Source organism: Bos indicus, chromosome X (genome assembly GCF_029378745.1).
Source record: "Bos indicus isolate NIAB-ARS_2022 breed Sahiwal x Tharparkar chromosome X, NIAB-ARS_B.indTharparkar_mat_pri_1.0, whole genome shotgun sequence".
NCBI lineage: Eukaryota > Metazoa > Chordata > Mammalia > Artiodactyla > Bovidae > Bos > Bos indicus.
In genome coordinates, this window is record NC_091789.1 from 121,686,871 (window position 1) to 121,693,827 (window position 6,957).

Sequence of the window (6,957 nt, forward strand, 5' to 3'; positions counted from 1 at the left end):
AGCCTCCTTCACAGTCCAACTCTCACATCCATCCATGACCACAGGAAAAACCATAGCCTTGACTAGACAGACCTTTGTTGGCAAAGTAATGTCTCTGCTTTTGAATATGCTATCTAGGTTGGTCATAACTTTCCTTCCAAGGAGTAAGCGTCCTTTAATTTCATGGCTGCAGTCACCATCTGCAGTGATTTTGGAGCCCAGAAAAATAAAGTCTGACACTGTTTCCACTGTTTCCCCATCTATTTCCCATGAAGTGATGGGACCAGAGGCCATGATCTTCATTTTCTGAATGTTGAGCTTTAAGCCAACTTTTTCAGTCTCCACTTTCACTTTCATCAAGAGGCTTTTTAGTTCCTCTTCACTCTCTGCCTTAAGGGTGGTGTCATCTGCATATCTGAGGTTATTGATATTTCTCCTGGCAATCTTGATTCCAGCTTGTGTTTCTTCCAGTCCAGCGTTTCTCATGATGTACTCTGCATAGAAGTTAAATAAACAGGGTGACAATATAAAGCCTTGCCGAACTCCTTTTCCTATTTGGAACCAGTCTGCTGTTCCATGTCCAGTTCTAACTGTTGCTTCCTGACCTGCATACAAATTTCTCAAGAGGCAGATCAGGTGTTCTGGTATTCCCATCTCTTTCAGAATTTTCCACAGTTTATTGTGATCCACACAGTCAAAGGCTTTGGCATAGTCAATAAAGCAGAAATAGATGTTTTTCTGGAACGCTCTTGCTTTTTCCATGATCCAGCAGATGTTGGCAATTTGATCTCTGGTTCCTCTGCCTTTTCTAAAACCAGCTTGAACATCAGGAAGTTCACGGTTCACATATTGCTGAAGCCTGGCTTGGAGAATTTTGAGCATTACTATACTAGCATGTGAGATAAGTGCAATTGTGCGGTAGTTTGAGCATTCTTTGGCATTTGCCTTTCTTTGGGATTGCCCCACTTATGGGGGCCCAAATTTTGTCTAGCTCTTGGATTAAAAGATTCCTGGAGAACACCACATGCCAGCAACCTCTTGAGGAGTGTCCCTAATACAAACCTTACAGTTTCATGTCCCAGACTTGACCTGAGATGGGGAAAATAATACAGAAGGCAGGGGGCAGAATGGGGTGTGCTCCCAGAGAAAAATGCTGCTCCATCCTTTTCAAAAGCCAGAGTCAGTCTCTACTCATGACTTGTTTTAATTGATTGACAGGCATACTTTTCAAACATTCTACTGCATGTAATCATGCTTCACAAATACTGTGTTTCGTTACAAACTGAAAGTTTATGGTAACCATGCTTTGAACCTGTCTATGGCATGGTTTTCCCAACATCATGTATTCACTTGGGATCCTTTTTCCACATATTGTTAATTCTTTAAATATTTTAAACTCTTTCCCTATTTTATTTCTTATGGTGCTCTGATTAGTTATCTTTGTTACTATTATAACACATTTGTAAATTAAGCTATGTGCATTTTTTAGACATCTTCTAGTAAGTGTACAATAGGATTAACAACTTTTATAGCACTGGGAATCCCCCAAATTCCTAATGATGTACTCTAAGGCCATTTTCACTTTACGGCAGTGATCTAGAACCCAAGTCACCATATCTGAGATATGAGTACACTTCTAAAGGAAAAAAGCCATCCAAGATGGTTTTGTGCTATTCTGATTGAGGTTATCGGACATTGCACAGAGAGACGATCTTACTGTCCCTATCATCTCTTTATCTTCGTTATTCCTGTCATTTATTGATGTAGCCTTCAAGGCTTTCTGCCTAAAGAAGTGTATTGGAATATATCCAGAGTCCTTACTTTTATCCCAGGATACATTTGAGTGTTAAGGAACACAAGCTCTGCTTTAGGGCAAGAGGAATATAACAGCGTCGGATCTAGAGGAATTCAGAGAGGAATCTAATTCCAGGCCTATCAGTCACTAGTGTTCCCCAGCAAGGGCTCACTGCCTGATGCACATAGAAGCCAAACTATGGAATGGGCTTTTGAGAGACAAACTTTAATCCAAGGTGGAGTAGCAAGAAGGCAAGAAGTAGGGCTCTCAAATCTGTCTCCTCAATCCAGAGTTTGAGGTAAAATGAAAGGGTTTAGGGGAACTGCAAACTTGGAACCTAATTGGCTAGTCTTAAATTAATTCATGTGCGCTATTCACGCTGCTAGAAGCCAGATTTTCCGTATTGAAGGACTTCATACAGTTCTCCCCTGGCAACATTGCTACTCTGAGAGTTCCACAGACTGAACCCTCTTGGTTCTGCAGTCATCCTGGAAATGGAGGCTCCTTTTTGGCACATGCATAGTCCTGCCTCTAAAAATAACTCAAGGTTTGGTTAATCAACAACCTGTTTTAAGGAGGCAAAACCACTTTAAACTGGTCAATGCTTTATGCTTCAATCCCCCCATTTCTCTTTGTACATTCTTCAAGCTTGTGGGAAATCATCCTCAATTTGGTTAACGAGTCTCAAATTCTGTAGAAAATGATAATCCCAGGTCCCAAATTTTTGTACCAACAGGACTGGAGTGTTATATAAGGATTGACAAGGTTGGATTAATTGGTATTTAAGAAAGGTGATTATCAGAGGCTTTGTTTCCTTCACATGTCTCTTTACAGGCTATTGCTTTAACGTTGGGGTTTTGGTGACTGGATGGAATTTATTACTATTGGGTCATCTGTCTTGGCTCTTCCTGGCCACTCATCAGCCCAAACTGAGCTCTACAGTTGACTGACCAATTTTTTCCACTGTGGTGCTCAAAAATTACAGAGGAAGGAACACTCCCAAGCTCATTCTTTGAGGCCACCATCACACTGAGAGCAAAACGAGATAGATAAGCACACACACACACACACACACACACAAAAAGAAAAGTAAATGACAGGCCAATATCACTGAAGACCACAGATGCAAAAATCCTGAACAAAATACTAGTGAACCAAAAAGACAGTCTCTTCAATAAATGGTGCCTTGAAAACTGGACAGTTACATGTAAAATAATGAATTTAGAATATGCTCTAACATCATACATAAAAATAAACTCAAAATGGATCAAAGACTGAAATGTAAAGCTAGACACTCTAAAACTCTCAGAGGAAAACCTAGGCAGAGCACTGTTTGACATAAGTTGTAGCAGTATTTTTTCTTTTAGTAAAATGGTTTTTGATCCACCTCCTGGAGTAATGAAAATAAAAAGAAAAACAAACAGGTGACCTTTAATTGAAGTCAAAAGCTTCCATAGACCAAAAGAAACCATAAACAAAAAGACAACTCACAGAATGAGAGGAAATATTTGCAAACAAAGCAAACAACAGCAGAATAATCTCCAAAATATATAAATAGCTCAGGCACCTCTGTGTCAAATAAACAATCCCATAAAAAAGTAGGCAGAGTGTATAAACAAACATTCCTTCAAAGAAGACATACAGATGACCAAAATGCATATGAAAAGATGCTCAACATCACTAATTATCAGAGAAATGCAAATGATAAGTACACCAGCCAGGATGGTCATCATCCCCAAATCTGCAAACAATAAATGATGGAGTGTAGAGAACAGTCACTATGGAGAACATTAGGGAAGCTCCATGAAAAACTAAAAATAGAGTTACCATATGATCCAGCAATCCCACTCTTGGCACATATCCAGAGAAACCTATGATTCATAAATACACATGCACCCAACCTTCATTATAACACTATTTACATTAGCCAAGACATGGAAGTAACTTAAATGTCCATCTACAGAGAAATGAATAATGCAGATGTGGTACAATGGAATATTACTCAGCCATAAAAAAAAGAGATAATGCCATGTGCAGCAACATGGATGGACCTAGGGAATGTCATACTAAGTAAGACACAGAAACACAAACATCATATGACAACACTCATATGTAGAATCCAATTTTTAAAAATGACACAAATGAACTTATTTACAACATAGAAAGAGACTTTGGGATACCTAAAACAAGCTTATGGTTACCATTGGAGAAATGTTGAGGGAGGGATACATTAGGAGCTTGGGATAAACATATACAACTGTCGTGTTGGACTCTTTGTGACTCCATAAACTGTAGTCCAACAGGCTCCTCTGTCCATGGAATTTCCAGGCCAGAATACTGGAGTGAGTTTCCATTTCCTACTCTAGGGGATCTTCCCGATCAGGGGACCGAACGTGCTTCTCTTGTGTCTCCTCCACTGGCAGGTGGATTCTTTACCATTGCACCACCCGGGAAGTCCACATACACAACTGTGTATACTAGAGATAACCAAAAAGGACCTACTATATAGCAGAGAGAACTCTACTCAATATTCTGTAATAAACTGTATGAGAAAAGAATCTGAAAATGAAGGAATACATGTGTATGTATAACTGAGTCACTTTGTTATACACCTGAAACTAACACAACACTGTAAATCACTTATACTCCAGGAAAATAAGACAAAAAAATAATACCACCATAATATTCAGCAATCCCACTCCTGGGGAAATATCCAGAGAAAATCATAATTCGAAAAAGTTACAGCACCCAATGTTCATTGCAGCATTATTTACAATACCTATGACATGGAAGCAACCTAAATGTCCATCAACAGAGGAGTAGATAAAGACGTGGTCTGTAAATACAAAGGAGTATTACTCAACCATAACAAAGAATGAAAGAATGCCATCTGCAGCAACATGGGTGTACCCAGGGATTGTAATGCTAAGCGAATTAAGTCAGACAAAGACAAGTATATCCCTCCTATGTGCAATCTAATTTTAAAAAGTGATAAAATGAACTTATTTACAAAACAGAAAGATGATGAAAACAAACTTATGGTTACTAAACGGGAAACGTAGTGAGGGAGGGAGAAATCAGCAGCTTGAGATAAACATACACACACCATTATATATGAAATAGATAACCAACAAGGACCTCCTACGTAGCACAGGAAACTCTAATCAATATTCTGTGATAACCTATATGAAAAAAGAAACTGAAAAATAATGAATGTACATAAATGTATAACTGAATCACTTTGCCATATACCTGAAATTAACACAATATTGTAAATCAACTGTACTCCAATAACATTTAAAAAATAGACTACCTGGGCATATATCTGAAGAAAACCATAATTCGAGTAGGTACAAGCACACCCATGGTCACTGCAGCACTGTTTACAATAGCCAAGACATGGAAACTACCTACAGGTCCATGAATAAAAATGTGATACATAAATACAATGGAATCATACTCAGCCATAAAAAAGAATGAAAGAATGTCATTTGCAGCACCGGATGGGCTTAAGAGATTTTCATAATGAATGAAGTAAGTCAGACAAAGACAAATACCATATTATATCACTCAAAGGTACTATCTAATTTTAAAATATGACACAAATGTACTTATTTAAAATACAGAAACAGACTCTCACATTCTGAAAACAGACTTACGATGACTAAAGGGGAAACATGGCGGGGGGATGGATACATTAGAAATTGGGATGAACATACACAAACCAGCAATATATAAAATAGATAGCCGAAAAGGCCCTCCTATATAGCATAGGCAACTCTACTCAATATTCTGTAATAACCTATATGGGAAAGAATCTGGAAAAGATTGAATATATATGTAACTGAATCACTTTGCTGTGCACCTGAAACACAAGATTGTAAGTCAATAATTCTCCAGTAAAAGTATTTTTTTAAAAAAGGATATCCATCTGTAACAATATCTACAGGCAATCACCTTCAGTTCAGTTCAGTCACTCAGTCGTGTCCGACTCTTTGCGACCCCATCAACCGCAGCACGCCAGGCCTCCCTGTCCATCACCAACTGCCAGAGTCCACCCAAACCCATGTCTGTTGAGTCAGTGATGCCATCCAACCATCTCATCCTCTGTCATCCTCTCTCCTCCTGACCTCAATCTTTCCCAGCATCAGTGTCTTTTCAAATGAGTCAGCTCTTCGCATCAGGTGGCCAAAAGCATGAGTAAAAAACTCCATGACCTCCATAAAGCAAGGTTTCCAGTCCAGGAGCAAGGCGTTTATCTCCCGATTCAGAGGACCCTCATTAATAACAGGTTTAATAAAATTTTGTCACAGTCATCCAATAGCCAACTTCCTATTAGCCAATCCCAACACATGTAACAGTCAGACATAGTTAAACATAGGCAAATAAATCCAAAGACCTGGGACCTTAAAGTAGTGTTTGGGGCTCTAACCCAATTGTTGAATACCTCAGCAGCTCTAACTTCTTGCACTGTCCCCTCAGGAGGGTCCCTAACCAACCCCTCATCCTAGCCTCTGGATTTTATCCAGATGCAAGAAACTCCACTAGGCGGGACCCTAACCCACAGGGTTGTTGTCATTGTTCAGTTGCTCAGGTGTGTCTGACTCTTTGCCACCCCATGGACTATGACATGCCAGGCTTCCCTGTCCTTCACTGTCTCCTGGGGTTTGCTCAAACTCGTTTCCATTGAGTTGGTGATGCCATTCAGCAGTCCAGTCCTCTCTAACCCACATCCCTGATGAGATTATTAGACTACTGCTGCTGCTGCTAAGTCGCTTCAGTCGTGTCCGACTCTGTGCGACCCCATAGACGGCAGCCCACCAGGCTCTGCCGTCCCTGAGATTCTCCAGGCAAGAACACTGGAGTGGGTTGCCATTTCCTTCTCCAATGCATGAAAGTGAAAAGTGAAAGTGAAGTCGCTCAGTCGTGTCTGACTCTTAGTGACCCCATGGACTGTAGCCCACGAGGCTCCTCCATCCATGGGGTTTTCCAGGCAAGAGTACTGGAGTGGGGTGCCATTGCCTTCTCTCTTATTAGACTACAGGCACATTCTAACTACACATAGCACATTTAGCTATAGGAACATTATAATGAGGTTACTCACCCCAAAGATATATGATCCAGGAGCTATTCCTTTTCTTAAAAGGAAAGGAACCAAAGAAGCCCAAGGAGCCCAGAGTGCC